The following is a 20,695-nucleotide window of genomic DNA, read 5'->3' on the forward strand; positions in this document are numbered from 1 at the left end:
GTGGCTTGTTTGCGACTGAATGCTGTTATCTATATTCTGTGGAAAGCCATTAGCCTCTTACATTGTACCTCTTGAAGAGGCAGAAAGGATGAGTTTGGCAGAAGAGAGTTTTGGACAGAAGCAGAGACACTGCTAGGACAAACTCACTAAAAGCATCCAGGAATAGAGACTTTGGTCATTAAGAGCTTAGTCAGATTCAATCTTGCAAGCTAAATTTTATTCTAGGTATTTACAATGTAAATGTAAACCAATACATTTATTTATTTATTTATTTGTTTGTTTGTTTGTTTATTTACAGTATTTATATTCCTCCCTTCTCACCCCAAAGGGGACTCAGGGTGGATCACATTGTATAAGGTAAACATTCAATGCCATATAACATAGAACAGAGACGGAGACAGACGCAGAGGCAATTTAAACCTTCTCCAGCTTCCAGCTTCCTGAGGCTATGCTTGATTCCGGCCACAGGGGGAGCAGCTGCTTCATCATCCACTGCGACGGCAACTTCCTCGTTCCAACGGCGGCTGGATGATTTTTATGGTGTCGTAAATTAGCCTCCTCACATATAAGTGGTACCTAAAATTTCCTACTTGATAGATGCAACTATCTTTCAGGTTGCTTAGGTCAGCAAGGAGCAGGGGCTATATTTTATGTTTAATTGTCGGGTGCTCACCCTGACACGGGCTGGCCTCGAACTCATGACCTCTTGGTCAGAGTGATTTACTGCAGCTGGCTGCTAGCCAGCCTACGCCACATACGTTTCATGTATTTGCTTCCAATATTTCGACAGTGTATTTTTATTTTCTTTAGGTTTTGGCTCAATAGCTATAATTATCCATTTGATTAATCAGTGTCACCAGTTTTATTTATATCTTTCCATTTATCAGTACTTGTATCATTTCACCATCTTGTCAAGTATTTTAGGTACTTCAATTCCTCAGCTGCATTTTCTACCCTACCTCACCTAGTTTAGTGAGGTATCACAGTTACAATGAGAAATAAGTGAGTGTGAAACATCTATTGGGTTGCTGTGAGTTTTCCGGGTTATATGGCCATTTTCCAGAAGTATTCTCTCTTGATGTTTCACCCACATATATGGCAGGCATCCTCAGAGGTTGTGAGGTATATTTTATTGGAAGGTCCAATAACTATGTGGAAGTTATTATAAATGACCAGCGAAAGAGATAAATACATTGGGCAACATCCTTGTCCTTGATCATCTCCAACATACAAACTAAAAGTGGATGTTGACTGGTATTAGAACAGGACATAACTTTCTATACAAGCCATGTTCCTGAAAGGTAATGAGAGGTCCCACCCTGAACCTTCCACAGATATATAAACCTACCTTGCTTAGTTTCCAATATACTTCATAACCTCTGAGGATGCCTGTCACAGATGTGGGTGAAACATCAGGAGCGAATGCTTCTGGAATATGGCCATAAAGCCTGGAAAACTCACAGCAACCCAGTGATTCTGGCCATGAAAGCCTTCAACAACACATGAAAACCTCTATTGTTGTCCAATATGTCTTTTTACTGTCTTTTCATGCTGAAGGCATACATATACCTGTAGCTAAACTGTTGGAAATGGTTAGATCCCCCAATAAACTCTCAGCCAGCAGGCAGATCTATTGGACGACAGCTGAAATGATAAGCACTAATATGACTGCTTCACATTAATTAAACTAATCTGCTAACTATAATCCTGTGTGTAAAATGAGATGAACTGTAAAAATAATACTCTATTAAAGAGAGCATCATACGAAATGAGTATGAATTTGTTAATTAACTAACTCTGAGACAATTTGATAATGAAAAATATGTCTACTTGTGCTATGTGGAAGTTATTATAAATGGCCAGCAAAAGAGATAAAGATCCTGGGCAACATCCTCGTCCTTGATCATCTCCAACGTACAAAGTAAAAGTGGATGTTGACTGGTATTAGATCAAGACATAACTTTCTATACAAGCCATGGTCCTGAGTGCATTCAATAAGAGGGAAATGTTCTATGTACAGCACAGTTGAACTTTGTGGCAGTGAACTCCTATTAGACTGAGGGCATGTTTACACAACACTTCAGCTAGCTTAACTGTCATGGTTTCTCCCCCAAGGATCTCTAGGAATTATAGAGCCATAATGTACCTTAGAGTGAAGTAACAGACAGAGGTGTTAGATCTCTGGACCACCTCAATTTCATAATATGGAACTGGGTCAAATCTGCAGATAGTGAAGATGGTGGTTTTGTGTGTTGTACGTATGTATGTACGTAATGTTTACACGTGCTAAAAAATCTCTGCATGGAATAAAAGACAAGAAAGAAGAGTCTATATGATAGATTTAAAAACTATTTTATTATTAAAAATATATGTGGTGGACGTGCAACGCAGCAAAAAAATATCGGAAGCAAATACATGAAATCTCCCAAAAAATTATAGATGTTAAAATAGAATTTAAACCAGAATATTTTTGCTAGGTATATTGGACATGAAAATGGAATCGAACAAAGAAGTACAGTAGAGTCTCACTTATCCAACGCTCGCTTATCCAACGTTCTGGATTATCCAATGCATTTTTGTAGTCAATGTTTTCAATACATTGTGATATTTTGGTGCTAAATTCGTAAATACAGTAATCACTACATAGCATTACTGCGTATTGAACTACTTTTTCTGTCAAATTTGTTGTATAACATGATGTTTTGGTGCTTAATTTGTTAAATCATAAACTAATTTGATGTTTAATAGGCTTTTCCTTAAGGCCTCCTTATTATCCAACATATTCACTTATCCAACATTCTGCTGGCCTGTTTATGTTGGATAAGTGAGACTCTACTGTAATTCTAAACTATCTGGCAACTGTAGCAAGGATTGTCTGTGCAAGACATTGGAGAACTAAAATAATACCCTCCACAGATGAATGGCTACTTAAAGCTATGGAAGTAATGAATATGGATAAACTAAGACAACTATTAAAGAAACATAATGGAAGACCAGAAAAAGCAACGGACTGGCAACCACTTAAAGACTTTTTGATTTCCAAAAAAAGAAAGATTCTTATATAACCAGCCTCACAACAAAGAAGCTGATCCCACAGAGAAACTGACAGTAACAAGGGAAGTGAAGAAAGGAAGACGGAACCAGAGAAAGAACCATGACGACAACTAAGAAGATTGGAAGACCTCAACACTCTATATCTTTGTTTTTTGTTTTTTTCCTTTTTCCTTTTTCTTTCATCTTCTTTATTTTCATTTTATTATTGCATATTCTTTAAATACTTTTATCCTATTGTAAAAAAATCTTTAATACAAATATTTATGTTTTATGTTTGAAATGTATATTTTTAATTCACAATGTATTTTAATAGTTTTAACTGTTTTATGTGCTGTTTTATATTGGTTTGTATGGGCATCTAATTGTTGCCACTGTTGTAAGCCGCCCTGAGTCCCTTTGGGTGAGAAGAGCGGGATATAAATGTGAGAAATAAATAAAATAAATAAATATTTTAAAAATTATTTTATTATTATATGATAGAACATTGATGGGCAGTCATCAGAAGTGTGGACCTGAAGGAGCTACCAATTAAAGTACTTTAATCCCACTTTAATAGCCATGGCTATATCCTATAGAATATCAGGAGTTGTCATTTTGGGAAGGGTATTTGGAATCTTCAGTCAAAGAAATCTTATGATGCTTTATGAAACTACTAACTCCTGGATTTCATAACGTGCAGTCAAACTGGAATGTGAAAGAGTTGTGCTTTGAGACAAGTCAAGTTGCGTTGGCTGACCAAAGGCCTATTTAGCTCAGCAGTCTGTTCATAACTGTCCCTAACTGGTCTCTGGAATCAAGATGTGAGTTCAACAGCATTTTCCTAGCTATATGCCTCCGGCAATTGATATCAGAAGTATATTGCCGCTGCTGTCAATGGAAAGATACATCCATCTTGACCATTATTTATTTGTCAAATATGTTATACCAACTTATAGATACACTAGGTGATTTATAGTGAAATCAGCACTGATAGCCCCATCCACATAGTTAAAGCAATGGTATTCCCCATAGTAACCTATGGATGTGAGAGCTGGACCACAAGGAAGGCTGAGCGAAGGAAGTAGTAACTTTATTGATTAGCTCTTAGGCCATATCACGGTATCAAAAGGCTTGATAAAACATGTTTACACACCATATAGTAAGTTAAATAAAATACTTTTAACAATACAGTAAATAGGTATGATAAAATTGAATATATACATCACGTTTCCATATCACCCCTACAATTTACCCCGATCAGCCTCACATATGTGGTTCTCAGATGTATTGCTCTGTTTAAGAACAGAGCTGTTTTATATGTTATATTTGGGTCTTGGCCACATATAAAATATGTTGTTCTGATGTGGGATTCCCAATGAATTCTGATGTATGAACCAAGGTACAAGTCTCTCACCTTCTAGTACAATTTACAATCAAATAATACGTGTGTAATATCCTCAATTTCAGGTGCTCCTCAGATAGAAATCCGTTCATTATAAGGGATGCTGTTAAATCTCCTGTATCTGACCATTGTCTCAAGCTGATTAAACCTAGCTCGAGTGAATACCTTCCTAAAATGTTGGAAGCAAGGAAGGAAGATAGACACTTTTGAACTCTCATGTTGGAGGAAAATTCTGAGAGCGCCTTGGACTGCAAGAAGATCAAACCAGTCCATTCTCCAGGAAATAATGCCTGACTGCTCACTGGAAGAAAGGATATTAGAGGCAAAGATGAAATACTTTAGCCACATAATGAGAAGATAGTTTGGAGAAGAAAATGATGCTGGGGAAAAAGGAAGGAAAAAGGAAGAGGGGCCGACCAATGGCAAGATGGTATCTTTGAAGTGACTGGCTTGACCTTGAAGGAGCTGGGGGTGGCAATGGCTGACAGGGAGCTCTGTCGTTGGCTTGTCCATGAGGTTACGAAGAGTTGGAAGTGACTGAATGAATAAACAACAACAGCCCCATCTCCTGGGAATGGTCCTTTTTCTGCTTTGAAGTGGTTCAAGTTAACAGCCAATACAACAAGCTGTGTTTGAAAATTCCTCAATTTTAGTTTCTTGTTAATTGCCATCAAGTAAACTTCGACTTATGGTGACCCTATGAATGAGAGACCTCCATGTTAACTTATAAACAGCCTAGCTCAAATCTTGCAGACGCAGGTCCATGGTTTCCTGAATGAATCTGTGTTTTTCCTTTCACCTGTCCTGAATATGACACTTTTCAGCTTCAGTGGTTGACCCAAGTTCTATATGATGGCCGTTAGTGAAGTTTCTCTCTATTCATTTACTCCTGATTGATGCTAAATTTATACACTGATGTCATGTAATACAGTCTTCTTCTTTTTTTTACTGCATTCTATCCTACCAAGCATTGTTGTCTTTTCATAATATGGCCAAAGTACAACGGTCTCAGTTAAGTATCTTGGCATCTAGGGAGAGTTCAGGATTGGTTTGCTCTAGGAACAATTTATGATTAGAATCCTGCAGTATCTCTTCTTCAGCACCACATTTCAAATGAGTTTATTTTTTTCCTATCAGCTTTCTTAACTGTCTAGATTTTATAACTGCAATGAGGTAATAACCACTGCCACCAATTTGTAATGATGCAGCCACCAAAGACTCAGAGAGGAGACCTTTTAATTTTTTTTCTTTCTTCTTATTCACTTCAGATGGTAACACAACTTGGTTTATAATATATGTGACTGAGGTTTAGATGTTGGAGGAACAATAACAAGTTTATTCAGGCACAGAGCTTAGTGTTACAATTTTGTTTCTCACTTAGAGGCACTTCTATTAACAGTTACAATACTAGAATGAGGTGAGTCAAACTCCCTAAAGTGTCACTTCTTTTACTTAAAGTATTTAGAACTTCTTCCTCTGCTACTTTTAAACCGCAGTCACCCCTGTGATATATGATCACAGATTCTCTGTTCCTTACCAGGACACAGACTACATTAAATAAGTCACCAAACTTATTTTAAACTGACTCAAAATGAACAATTGAGTCTCCTAAATCCCCTCAACCTAGGATCAATCTTCCCTGTGCCTCATCAGAGCACAGACTGAATCCCTTTTTTAAACTCTGCACTTCTTCAACAAAACGGCAGTTGGCTCCGCCCACTTCTCCATGGCAACCAGCCTCTGAGTGCTGAGATGCAATAACTGTAATACTTACCCTTTTAAAACACAAACACACAATTAAACATAACATCTGTTAACCAAAAATTCATACTTCATTACAATAACCATACATAGAAATGTTAACTACAATGGCATGGACAACCCAAACTTTAGTTTTAAATTATATATCTATACATGTTGGGATCTTGTCTAGTTCCTTTATAGCTGTATTTCTAAATTCTAATTTTTTTCTGATTTCTTGACTGCTGTCTCCATTCTGACAAACTGAGCCAAGATGTGGAAAATCTTGAATTATTTCAGTGTCTTCATCATCTATCTGTTATTTTCAACCATTTGTAGTAATATTCAACAGTTAACTTGCCTTTGATGCTTCTTCCTTGTTTTTCTGTAATTATTCCAGTAAAGCTCTTGGTAAGTTTTCCCTTTCACCGGCCCTTAATATCACACAATACAGCTTTCATAGTTGACCCCAAGTTCTAATACAGTAGAGTCTCACTTATCCAACATAAACGGGCCGGCAGAACGTTGGATAAGCTAATATGTTGGATTATAAGGAGAGATGAAGGAGAAGCCTATTTAACATCAAATTGGGTTATGATTTTACAAATTAAGCACCAAAACATCATGTTATACAATGCTACGTAGTAATTACTGTATTTATGAATTTAGCACCCAAAAATCACGATATATTGAAAACATTGACTACAAAAATGCATTGGATAATCCAAAACGTTGGATAAGCGAATGTTGGATAAGTGAGTCTCTACTGTATTATAACAGTTAGTAAAGTTACTCCCTATTGACTTTCTTCACATCAATGCTGAATGTATACACAGCAGTCATGTCTTACCTTGCTTTCATTTTTTCCATAGGTAAAACAGACCCAAATTTTGTAGTCTTTCTTCATAGAGGAGATGTTTCAACCCTGGTTATCTGGCTTGCCCTTTTCTGAATCTTTTCTTGTGCTACAACATTCTTAATCATGAGGATGTGCATTATATTCCAAGTGCAACCACACTTGAGATATGCATGATATTGGCAGTTTTATTTTTGCTAGTTTATGTATTTCTGTTGCTCAAACCTGCACCAGAGAAGAATGCCTAGTGAATCCCCCCCCCCCCTTCCTGTCCATCCACAGCTTGGGAAAGACTGCATTTTATTTATTTATTTGTACTCCTCAGAAATCAAAATGCCACTTCTCTGCCATCAACAAAATAAAGGTATAAAATGAAAGTAAATTGCACCCATCAATGATTTTTCCCCTTTAAAAAAATGAAATAGAGCTGAAGTTGACTTAGGATATAGATCTCTATCCTCTCAGTCATTTTTGTGATATTTTTTCATAAACTCAGCTGCTTCTGGTTTGCCCTCTAATAATACTCAGAAGGCTTATTTCCCCTGTATAACTCTATGTAAACACAAAGTTGAGAGAAGGGTATTTAGACTCATCCTTCAAGAATGCTGCTTTCCTGAAAATGCTTGTTTGCCCAACTCAGTAATTTTCAGGAAGATAATGTATTTCTGTGATGATGATGATGATGATGATGATGATGATGATGATGATGATGATGATGATGTTTTGATGACCATTACATTCACCAATGTCAAAAAGATTTTTAAATCCTTGTAATAATAATAATAATAATAATAATAATAATAATAATAATAATAATAATAATAATAATAATAATAATTTTATTTTTATACCCCGCCCCATCTCCCTGAGAGGACTCAGGGCGGCTTACATGGAGCCATTTTTTATTACATTTATTTTGAAAAGGGGATGCTTGTAACACAAATTAATTTGAAGTTGGACTTTCAATGTATTGTATTGGATTGTGCTATAACTTATTTTCTCAAATTCTTCCTTAGTGATGCTACTGCCTACAGTTAATGTCAGGGTGATCACTGGGGGCTTTTCTAGACCCACTGCAAAACCCAAGTGACCCAGAGGTCATTCCTCACCCCCCAGATGATCCCATGGATCTCTTTGTTGAAGTCATTACAGAGTACCTTTTCTGGCTAGGAGTTCTCTTGGAGTCCTGTGGCTTTCCAGCAGCAATGATGGCAAGACGCAAAATAAGGTGATGGTCCAGCAGGGCCAAACTGGTTTTGGACACCTTCTCACTGCTGTTGCAGGTCCAGCACAGAGTGTATGGTTACTCTGGAATTTTGCTGCTCTGGACTGGCTGAAAAATAAACTGCTGTGTAGATAAGCCCCGAGAGAGGGTTAGAGGTGGGTTTTTTCAGATTTCCCAGATATTCACCAGCAAATCTTATTTATTGTTATTGGGAAGGATGGGAGTTGATTGTGAGCCAACAACACTTTACCAAAGTTATGGTTTTATGGTAAGTGATAAAAAGCCTCTCACTTTTCATAGAAAAAGTTATTCATGAAGGGGAAGGGCACCACAGTTGAAGGGAGATGTTGACAAGCGTCCAGAGGAGGGCAACTAAAATGATCAAAGGTCTGGAGAACAAGCCCTATGAAGAGAGGCTTAAAGAACTGGGCATGTTTAGCCTGCAGAAGAGAAGGCTGAGAGGAGACATGATAGCCATGTACAAATATGTGAGGGGAAGTCATAGGGAGGAGGGAGCAAGCTTGTTTTCTGCTGCCCTGCAGACTAGGACACGGAACAATGGCTTCAAACTACAGGAAAGGAGATTCCACCTGAACATCAGGAAGAACTTCCTCACTGTGAGGGCTGTTCGGCAGTGGAACTCTCTCCCCCGGAGTGTGGTGGAGGCTCCTTCTTTGGAGGCTTTTAAGCAGAAGCTGGATGGCTATCTGTCGGGGGTGCTTTAAATGCGATTTCCTGCTTCTTGGCAGGGGGTTGGACTGGATGGCCCATAAGGTCTCTTCCAACTCTACTATTCTATGATTCTATGATTCTATGAGGAAGGGACTCTTCTGTTCCTTCCTACTTTCCCTCAATTCCCGACTTCTTATGGGTTGGGAAGAGACTTCAGAACACATTCCCACAGCATTCCCAATGTCATGCAAATCATGGAAGGAGATCAAGGCAGGCTTTTGTCATGGTACAAAAGTGTTCCTGGTGCTTGAAGCAGCCAAATGCCTAGTTCAACTAGAAGCAGGAAGACTTTTTTTGTTGCTCCCACAATCATATCATTTTGCCTGGAGGCTGCAGGAATGGGCTGTGGCGCAGGCTGGTTAGCAGCCAGCTGCAACAAATCACTCTGACCAAGAGGTCATGAGTTCGAGGCCAGCCCAGTGCCTGCGTCTGTCTCTGTCTCTGTTCTATGTTATGGCATTGAATGTTTGCCTTATATGTGCAATGTGATCTGCCCTGAGTCCCCTTCGGGGTGTGAAGGGCGGAATATAAATACTGTAAATAATAAATAATAATAAATAACCAATCCTATAGAGTCTAGCTTTCTTTTCTAGGTCACTTGAGGATTGTTTTGAGTCCTTGGCAAACTAGCTAAAATATTTCAATAGAATTTTGTATTTTTGTAAAAAAAAAAAAAAAAGGTAAAGGTTTCCCCTGATGTTAAGTCCAGTCATGTCTGACTCTGGGGGTTGGTGCTCATCTCCATTTCTAAGCTGAAGAGCCGGCGTTGTCCGTAGACACCTCCAAGGTCATGTGGCCAGCATGACTGCATGGAGCGCCAGAGCGATACCTATTGATCTACTCACATTGGCATGTTTTCGAACTGCTAGGTTGGCAGAAGCTAGAGCAACAGCGGCGCTCACTCCGCTCCCGGGATTTGAACCTGGGACCTTTCGGTCTGCAAGTTCAGCAGCTCAGTGCTTTAACACACTTCGCCTCCGGGGCTCCTCATTTTTGTATTTTTGTATGTTGCTATAATATTCATTGAAATTCAACAAATTTACAATGGGTGTCAGCAAGAACGGTCGAATAAAGATAATACTAGGAAAGGCAAAAAATGTGTTCAAGAAGGTGGATCCTGGTTAAAACTCCCTCCCCGTACCTTGTCAACCAGTGGCAAATCCTAAAGCATCTGGAGAACCACAACCCTACCTTCCGGAGAGGAAGATGTGGTCTGGGCCACTGCTTGTGGCAATACAGTAAGATCTCCATCTTACTGTATTGTAAGATCTCCATCTTACTGTTGTACTTCAGTGACAACATACATGTAAAAGTAGGTGATACTTGAGTATTCTCTGGACTGGTTTTAAGAGATAGGATCCTAATGGCAGGGAATGCTGTAATGCCTCTTGTCTCTCTCTGAAGAACTTGGCCAGAGACTTGTTCCTCATGCATTCTGTTAGTACAGCCACTGACCTGTAAAAGATATAAACAACACTTTCATGATGTGTTCGTACATTAAATATCTGCAGGGGATGGTTGCCTGGCTAGACCATTGTTATCTGACACTGCTGGTATGACCGAACAAAATGAAATTACTTCACTTCCAGTCTTAGCATGTCAGAGACCTGTGTTGAAGGACCTAGGGATTATTAGACAGGTATCTACTCTAGTAGTTTACTAGATCCTACAAAACAGTCTATGGTAACTTCTAGCAAACTATAAAATCACTTGGAGAATCACTATTTTCCTTGGGTGCAGGTAAATGAAACTATAGGTATGAATCATAGAATCATAGAATAGTAGAGTTGGAAGAGACCCCATGGGCCATCCAGTCCAACCCCCTGCTAAGAAGCAGGTATGGGTTCTGTTGTTACAAGGGTTTTACTGCACATACATTTCTAAAATCACAATTCCAGCCACTAGCACTTATAATGCACACTGCCATTTTTCAGGTGGGGCAGGATTCTGTCTGAACAGTCAAGGATACGCTATATAAGAAGCACTATATTTCTCAATTTCCAAGAAACACTTTTTCCTATATAAACATCTTGAAAAATAAGCTGTGTCTTACAATCATAATTGTATTGTTGTATTTTTCATTATTGGTGGTGGTACTAAAAATAGGGTGAGACTTACAATCAATGGTATCTTACTATTGAAGAAATACAGTATATTTTTCCTGTATATCTCTATTGTTATTTGTCATCAGCTCTGCTTCAGCTTATAACTACTGTATGATCAAGAGTCCTGATCATCAAGAATCAGTATATTGAAGAATGGATAAATTCACCATGCAGAGAAAAGTTTTCATTGATGTGTGACAATAAGGTGGAGAAGGGAACCAGGCTCAGGTAGGGACTGTAGAAGTATACATTTTACAAGCTAGAGTTTTCCTCTTTTATAGCAAAACGTTGGAAGGCATGAGATTCTCCAAAGTAGGTCCCATTCTCAAGATAAAGATTAATGTCCCCCATACTGAGATAATGAGATGGCATGGATGGAGATTTTATGACATTTTCCTTCATGAGTAAGGAGGGTTCTGCTAATTGATGTTACCAGGTCTTCCCTTGTGAGTGAAGATAAATGTCATCTAAGATCTAAGCTATTGGGAATTATATATGTTTCTGCATTTTTAAAAATGTAATTCTTTTATATCAAAGCTGGGCAACCTGTGGTCCTCTACATATTTATTTATGGGTGCATTTATATCTCACCTTTCCACTAATTAGCTTAAGGTTGTATATAGAACTCCTTCCCTTTCTTCTTTATCCTTGAAAGTCTCCTGTAAGGTAAATCAGGCTGAGACAACTGACCCAAAACCACTTTCATAATTTTCAAAATTTTGTAGGGATCTGATCCTGTATTTCCTAAGTCTCCAGTATACCATTTTGACTCTCAGCACTGATAAAATCGGCAGTAAAACCAAGGTCCATCCAGTTTAGTGGAAATAAATCTGAGAATAGTGAAGAGAGTTGTTCAAGAGGTTATTTGAGAACAATCATCTGCATTAGGTTTGGAAGGAAAAGTGTCCTTTGTATCCCATATAAACCAAATATTTTAAATACAAAACATTATCTATTTACTCCAATACAGTAGAGTCTCACTTATCCAACGTTCTGGATTATCCAACACATTTTTGTAATCAATGTTTTCAATGCACTGTGATATTTTGGTGCTAAATTCGTAAATACAGTAATTACTACATAACACTAATGTGTAATGAACTACTTTTTCTGTCAAATTTGTTGTATAACATGATGTTTTGGTGCTTAATTTGTAAAATCATAACCTAATTTGATGTTTAATAGGCTTTTCCTTAATCCCTCCCTATTATCCAACATATTTGCTTATCCAATGTTCTGCCGGCCCGTTTATGTTGGATAAGTGAGACTCTACTGTACTTTCATAGCCGATCAAACAATTTTACCACACAAGCTGTCAACGTTTCATCACCTTCATATTTAGTACTGGAAAACATTTGCTTTTTTGACAGTCATTTGCACTCCTGGAGCTCAGAAGTAGTGAATTACAAGTACAGGAGAGTCTCACTTATCCAACACTCACTTATCCAACGTTCTGGATTATCCAACGCATTTTTGTAGTCAATGTTTCCAATGCATTGTGATATTTTGGTGCTAAATTCGTAAATACAGTAATTATTACATAGCATTAATATGTAATGAACTACTTTTTCTGTCAAATTTGTTGTATAACATGATGTTTTGGTGCTTAATTTGTAAAATCATAACCTAATTTGATGTTTAATAGGCTTTTCCTTAATGCCTCCTTATTATCCAACATATTCACTTATCCAACATTCTGCAGGCCCGTTTATGTTGGATAAGTGAGACTCTACTGTACCTGCAATTTCTTACTTCCTTGGATGACAAAGAGTTGTTTTGGATGGTATTGATTTGTTACTTCTAAATCATTGCTATTGCATTTTCTGAGAGAGTTGGAGCCATTTTTGTAAGTAAGTAAATAAATAAATAACAAGTTAATAGATTAATAAGACAATGAGTTGAGCATCCATGCAGAAATCTAAAATCTGAAATACTCCGAAATGCAAAACTATCCATAGATAATGACACTTTTGCTTTCTGATGGTTCAATGTACCCAAACTTTGTTCCATGCACAAAAATTAATTTTAAAATGTATACAAATACAGTAGAATCTCACTTATCCAAGCCTCGCTTATCCAAGTTTCTAGATTATCCAAGCCATTTTTGTTGTCAATGTTTTCAATATATCGTGATATTTTGGTGCTAAATTTGTAACTACAGTAATTACAACATAACATTATTGCGTATTGAACTGCTTTTTCTATCAAATTTGTTGTAAAACATGATGTTTTGGTGCTTTATTTGTAAAATCATAACCTAATTTGATGTTTAATAGGCTTTTCCTTAATCCCTCCTTATTATCCAAGATATTCGCTTATCCAAGCTTCTGCTGGCCTGTTTAGCTTGGATAAGTGAGACTCTACTGTACCTTTAGGGTATGTGTGTGAGATATATATGAAACATAAAAGAAATTTGGGTTTAGACTTGGGGCCCATTTCCAAAATATCTCAATAGGAATGCATATGAAAATATAGGTATCCCAAAAGGAGCAGCAGCAGCAGCAGCAATAACAGAAAAGTACTACTACTAATAATTTATTTTTACTCTGATTTTCTCTCAGGACTGAAATCCAAAGGAGTTCTCAATCTTAAAGATTATACAAGCCTACAAAATATAAAATTAAAATAGCATTAAATATTATAATTCATATTATAACAACTCCATTAACATTTCATTAAAATAATAAAAAACAGTAAGAACAATTCCTAACACCATGCAATATTTCATGGCTCCTTCTTAAAAACTTTCTGCTTTCAAAGCTAAAAAAGGTTTTAGATTGCCACAAGAAAAAAATCTGGAAAAAAATTTCCAGAATCCAAAACACTTTGGGTTCCAAGTATTTAGAATAATGAACATTCAGCCTGCACTTGCAAAGAAATAGGTAATTAATTACTGTTTTAAAACCAAAAGTTAACACTAAAAAGTGGGTTGCTTAAAATACCATTCCACATTCTGGATGATCTATATGAGCACTTTTTCGTTTAAATTATTTTCTGAGAGATAAAAAGTCAATCTACCTGCTTATATAGCATTATGTTGTCATCATGACTACAGGACATCATCAAAATGGCTGAAGCAAGAAACAGTCACCCAGGAGAAAAAACAGTACTGAAAAAAACAGATAAAGTGTGGATATTCACACTTTCTTTCTCAGGTAAATTTGCCACTCCAGCAGAGAGAGAGATCAGTTTAAATGGCTGAATAAATGCATTAATTAATCAATTAATTTTCTTCAAACTTACTGCAAACCTCAATGAAAATGGCTCTTTGAGAATTCCAAAGAAAAGGAAAAGTTTCTTTTAAGTGCAATAGAGCCTACAATCTTAATGAATAAAATATGTGTGTAATTGCTGTGAGGAAAGGCCACCTTCCATATTTTTATCATTGTATTTGGGGACCTGGAATACTTATAATACCAGCAGATTAAAACGAATGTAACCCTGACTTTAAATCTATGCAGCTGGTGATTCATTTATTGCCCCATGCTAATCAGCACAGAAAATTGTAATTTTGTACCAAAAAAAAAAGACAGCTGGCACAGCTGTGCAAAATTGTGCTTTTTTATTATAAAAACACAATTTTTGCATTAAAAGGTAAACAGTGTTCCCTCACTACTTTGTGGTTCGCTTTTCGTGGATTCGCTGTTTTACAATAAGCACTAAAATAATATAATAAACCATTAAAATTATGATTTTTCCTTCCTTCTCTCTCTTTCTCCTTCCTTCCTAAGGAGAAGCCGAAGGAAGGAAGGGAGGGAGGGAGGGAGGGAGGGAGGGAGGAAGGAAGGAAGGAAGGAAGGAAGGAAGGAAGGATAAGCCGAAGAGAGAGAAAAGGAGGCTGAAGCAGCTTCGTGAGCTTGTAAACAAGAGTCGGATAGCATCAGTGAGATTGTAAACGACACAAATATAGTGTCCCTACTTCGTGGATTTTCACTTTTTGTGGGTGGTCCTGGAACATAACCCCCGCGATTAGTGAGGGAATACTGTACTTCTGGGAATAGTTTTTAATTCAAAAATGATAATTGGTTCAAAACTGGATGTTTGTGAATTTCTGTTTCCAAAACCACATGTGTTTTGTATATAGAAACTATGAAAAAAATTGCATTAAAATAGTATTATTCAACAAGAACCCTGCATGATTCCACAAAGTATTTCTTTGTAGAAAAACCCACACTTTTGAGTTTAAAAGGTGGATTTCTGGAAATAACCTCTCAGAACACACTGATTATATAATTACTGGCCAAAACTTGTGCAAAAACAATGCTTACTTTCTCTCACAATAGATAGAAAACTGAAAGGAGGACAAAAAAGTCAAAGATTTACATTCCTAGTTATTTTACCAGTACATTAGAGTCTCACTTATCCAACATTCGCTTATCCAACGTTCTGGTTTATCCAACACATTTTTGTAGTCAATGTTTTCAATACATTGTGATATTTTGGTGCTAAATTCGTAAATACAGTAATTACTACATAGCATTACTGCGTATTGAACTACGTTTTCTGTCAAATTTGTTGTATAACATGATGTTTTGGTGCTTAATTTGTAAAATCATAACCTAATTTGATGTTTAATAGGCTTTTCCTTAATCCCTCCTTATTATCCAACATATTTGCTTATCCAACGTTCTGCCCGCCCATTTATGTTGGATAACTGTATTTCTTTGTAGAAAAACCCACACTTTTGAGTTAAAAAGGTGGATTTCTGGCAATAACCTCTCAGAACACATTAATTATATAACTACTGGCCAAAACTTGTTCAAAAATAATACTTACATTCTCTCACAATAGATAGAAAACTGAAAGGAGGACAAAAAAGTCAAAGATTTACATACCAGTATATGTAAATAATAAGGTCAAAAGAAAATGTAGTACAGAAATTCAGTGGTCATATGCAATGCCAATGGTCAGTGACTTTGATAAACTATTTAATCACCCTTACTTTGATAAACCCATTAAATCCATCAGAATTAAGGTACAGACTATTAGAACTGGGCCTCTTAAAATCTACAGTTCAGTAATTCCACTACAATCTCCATCTGAATTCTCCTTGGTCTGAGATGGCCATGTTAAAGTCCATGATATAACTGGCCAAGAAACTGGCATGTTTTCCAATTAATTTGCATCAATTTTTCTCCTGAACAGAGATTATCATACTTCACCTCTGTTTTAACATGTTGAGATGTCTTCCACACTGGGCATGCATATTCAGTAGGAGAGTAGCAAAGAGCAAGGGAAGATGTCTCCACTGTGTCTAGTTGTGGTCCCCAAGTTGTGCTAGTCAGTTTTCATATGATATTATTTCTAGCACCCACTTTTTGCTTAATATTCAAACAGTAACTCCTTTTCACCGGTAACACCAAGGACCTTTTCACATGGGCCTCTAGAATCGCCATGGATCATGGCGATTCTGGTGGTCCCCATCCAGGGGGGACGTGGGGAACCCATCGCCCCACATCCTGCATTGCATAACTCACCCGGGTCCCCATCCCGTGAGGGGAAGTGTCTTTCACCCAGCTTCCCTCATCAATCCAAGGCAACACAAAAAGCCTCTCATATTGCCGCAGTGGTGACATGCACCATTTCGCCTTCCTTTTTATGATGGAGCCCCACAGGAAGTTCCTGTCCATTGTGGGATGGGAGCCAGTGGGCTCTGTTGTAAAAGGGAAGGCAAACTGGTGCATGCCACTGATTTCACCCCCATCTGATGCAGCCATAAGTGGCATTTTGTAGTTTTCTATAGTAGATCCATATTGTGGTAAATTGTGCCTGAGTGCCAAATTGACCTTGCTGACCTATTTCCCACCATCTCATTAAATGGTTATTGTTGTTTAAAGATTGTTTTGTCTAATTATTTAAGTTGTGAGTCTCTGTTTGCTGGATTTGAACAGATGCAGTCGTATCACAGGGCCTGGTTGTGGACATATAGCTGTATGGGCATATTTCTGATTGGAATCTAGAACTGTATACATGTGAATAGCGGTCCATAGGCTTCTGATACAAGGTGACATTGATATCCATCATGGAGTGTAGAGAAAGTGAGTTCATTTTGTGGGCTGATTCAGGTCCTGTTTAATAGCACAGTAAGAGGAAGTTCTAGAAAATATACCCAAGTGTCCCTCCTGTCAGTTAGATGATGGAAATGTCATCTGACTGACAGGTGGCTTCAGGAGGGGAAAAGATTTGAAATGGGAACATCAGATTACACATGGCAGTCCCAATTAACTCTTCGCACAAAAATAAAAACCCTGTAAAAAGCAGAAGTGAAGGAGAGGGTGGTAATCACAAAATACTACACTTCTCACCACAGTGTGTTAAAGTGCTGAGCTGCTGAACTTGCAGACCGAAAGGTCCCAGGTTCAAATCCCGGGAGCGGAATGAGCATTCGCTGTTAGCCCCAGCTCCTGCCAACCTAGCAGTTTGAAAACATGCAAATGTGAGTAGATCAATAGGTACCGCTCCGGCAGGAAGGTAACGGTGCTCCATGCACTCATGCCGGCCACATGACCTTGGAGGTGTCTACGGACAACGCCGGCTCTTCAGCTTTGAAATGGAGATGAGCACCAACCCCCAGAGTCGGTCACGACTGGACTTAACGTCAGGGGAAAACCTTTACCTTTACCTCTCACCTGTAGGGTTGTTTTAGTTGATGATGGATCCTGTACATTTGTGCCCAAAAATGTTTCAATATTTCATTATTGCTGGTTCGTAACAATCACATCATATTATCCTCCTAAAATGCCATTGTGTAAACACTGTCAATCAATTGAGCTCTGAGAGTCCAACACCCATATAGCAAGTGTCAAAACAGCTTTAACCTTCCCAATTTTAGTTTACACTATCTTAATAATGCCACATGTTTTACCCAATATAAATTTAAAAGAATTAAGAACAAACACATCATTAGAAACAATGGCTGAACCATGCCAACTTTCCCTATAGTATTTTGTGTCTCATGTCTATAATGAAAACAAGAGATGAAGTTTGCTTCCACTCAAATTCCCCATAAGATTAAAAAGTATCCAGTGCAGGGAATGAAAGTTTGTAAAGAAAGTACTGAACACAGACTTCCTGTAGTATCAAAAGGAAAATTTATGCATTGCCTTTGAGTTCAACTTCTCCATTAAAGCTTTTTCCCTATAATCTAGGGAGTTCTTATCTTGGTGACTTATGATGTTATGGAGGGGCTCATGCATGGGAAATGTCAATAGAAATAGTAACTCTAGAAGGGAAGGGCCTCCTAATTAGTCCCCATTTAGATTTTATGATGGCTTTGAGATCTGCTCATCCTGACAGTGCGCACTCTGGTTACATATTGTTCTAGCCTGAGGGAACCATAGGAAAATCCAGATTTATTGTACCTATCATACCAGCATATTTCATTTGCCATTATGAGCAGCCATCTCGCAATGATGCAGGAGTATTTATTACAGATTAAATTGTAGGACCTGGATGGTTTAGTGAGGTTCTTGAGGTATCATTTATGTCATTAACTGGCTCATTATCAGATCTGCAAATCTCAATTCCTTTTTTCCCCCTTCCTTTTTTCATCCTCCGTTTTTTTGTGCCTTCTGTTTAAGAGCAAAGAGTTTGGGCTTCATCACTTGCCGTTTGTGGCAGAAAGAGTCTTTGTGCATCAGGTTTAAGCGCCATCCATGCAAATCACTTGCACTGTTATTTACATTGTGATGAAGGTTACAGAATGCATTGCTGTGATGATTTTCAGAAGGGTAGGCAAATTAGATCTTAATTGTCAGAGAGTCGTAAATTACAACACCAAATAATTATCTATGGGGTTACCTTTTTTAAAAATGTGGGGAGGGGAAGAGATATAAACCTCCCTGATCTTGAAGAAGAGTTTCATCTAATCATATGTTTTCTATTTAACTAAAATGAGATCTTCATGGAAAAAAAATTAATCCAAAAAATGAGATAATAGAGGAATTACTTTAGTTAGTCATTATTATTAAAAGAACAGAGTAGCGCTGTTACTGTGGTCAAAATGGTGCCTTTGCTCAAATTGCAGAAATATTTTTACATGGAAATGTTCAGAAATGGGATTTACACTAGCATTATTATTAACAATTTATTTCATTTTTATGTGCTCCTTCTCTTTCTCTTCTCTCCCAAAAGACCGTCCTTGGGGGAAGCTTCATCCAAACACTGCCTCCTCTGGTAGATTTAGCTATATTATTTGAATTTATTGTTTGACTCAACTGGTGTGCCCTTCCTTGTTGGTATTTGCCCTATTTACTCTCTGATATTGCTTTTTCATAAAACCAGGGGAATGGCATTTAAGTTGTTGTTTTTTGGTATTAAAATGCACCTCATACAAGCCATGAAGAACACGAAGGCTTGTAGGTTCGGGTCACAAATTATATAAGAAATAAGCTCACCATAGTGTGATTATAGGTTGATATTAATTTATTTAATGTGCAATCGATGAAAGCTTTTCTCAATTTTATGGATAGGCAGAGGGGAGGGGAGAAATTCACTGTAATCTCTTTGAAAATGACCTGTTGCTTGCTTGTTTGGAAGGGTAAGGACTTTCTGGAATCCCTGCTTTCTCTCAGAAATTGGAGGTTTGTGCAGTTATGATGGGATGAGATTTATATGGAAGTTGGGGAGTTAAAAATATAAAGCATGCAGTCACTATATGTCTTTCTACCTTTCAAAGAATTTCGAAGGCAGTTGCACACATTATGTATATTGGAAATTTAGTACTTTAAACATGATGAAGCTACTGACAACCCTTTTTCCTGAAAAGTGTAGCTGTATAATGTATGACATCTAATTTTGGCAGTTTAGCTGTACAAACATATATACCTGTCTATGTACACAAGTGGTTTCCAACCTTTGGTTCTCCAGCTGTTTTGGACTTCAGCTACCACAATTCCTAACAGCTGATAAATTGGCTGGGATTTCTGGGAGCTGAAGTCCAAAACACCTGGACGATCAAAGGTTGGGAAATACCGATTTACACCTAAACTGCAAAACATAGATGTGGTAAATGATCTCTCAATATGAAACCACAGTAGTCAAAGAAACCCATAGGAAGAAAGGCGGGGGTATGAATAATGTAAACAAATTATAATAAACCATGGAGGATACCCAATCACTACTTTCATAGGGCAGACTCTAAAACTTCCAAACCTGCATTCCCTAAAACAATTTACAAAGTGTTCAGGTTGCCAAAAGTACAGCAACTGTGGTCCTATTTCATGCTATGCATCAAACCTCATAGTGACTGCATACTCAATGAAGAACTCGCAGGTAGATTTGAGTGCCTGTGCTTAAAATGCTCATTCCTCAAAATTAAAAATAAGAAGAAACCTGGATTGTGTCTCTTAATTTTTTAAATAAGTATCTACAGTAGAGTCTCACTTATCCAAGACTCGCTTATCCAAGGTTCTGGATTATCCAAGGCATTTTTGTAGTCAATGTTTTCAATATATCATGATATTTTGGTGCTAAATTCATAAATACAGTAATTACAACATAACATTACTGCGTATTGAACTACTTTTTCTGTCAAATTTGTTGTATAACATGATGTTTGGGTGCTTAATTTGTAAAGTCATAATCTAATTTGATGTTTAATG

The sequence above is a fragment of the Anolis carolinensis genome, chromosome 1 (assembly GCF_035594765.1).
Source record: "Anolis carolinensis isolate JA03-04 chromosome 1, rAnoCar3.1.pri, whole genome shotgun sequence".
NCBI lineage: Eukaryota > Metazoa > Chordata > Lepidosauria > Squamata > Dactyloidae > Anolis > Anolis carolinensis.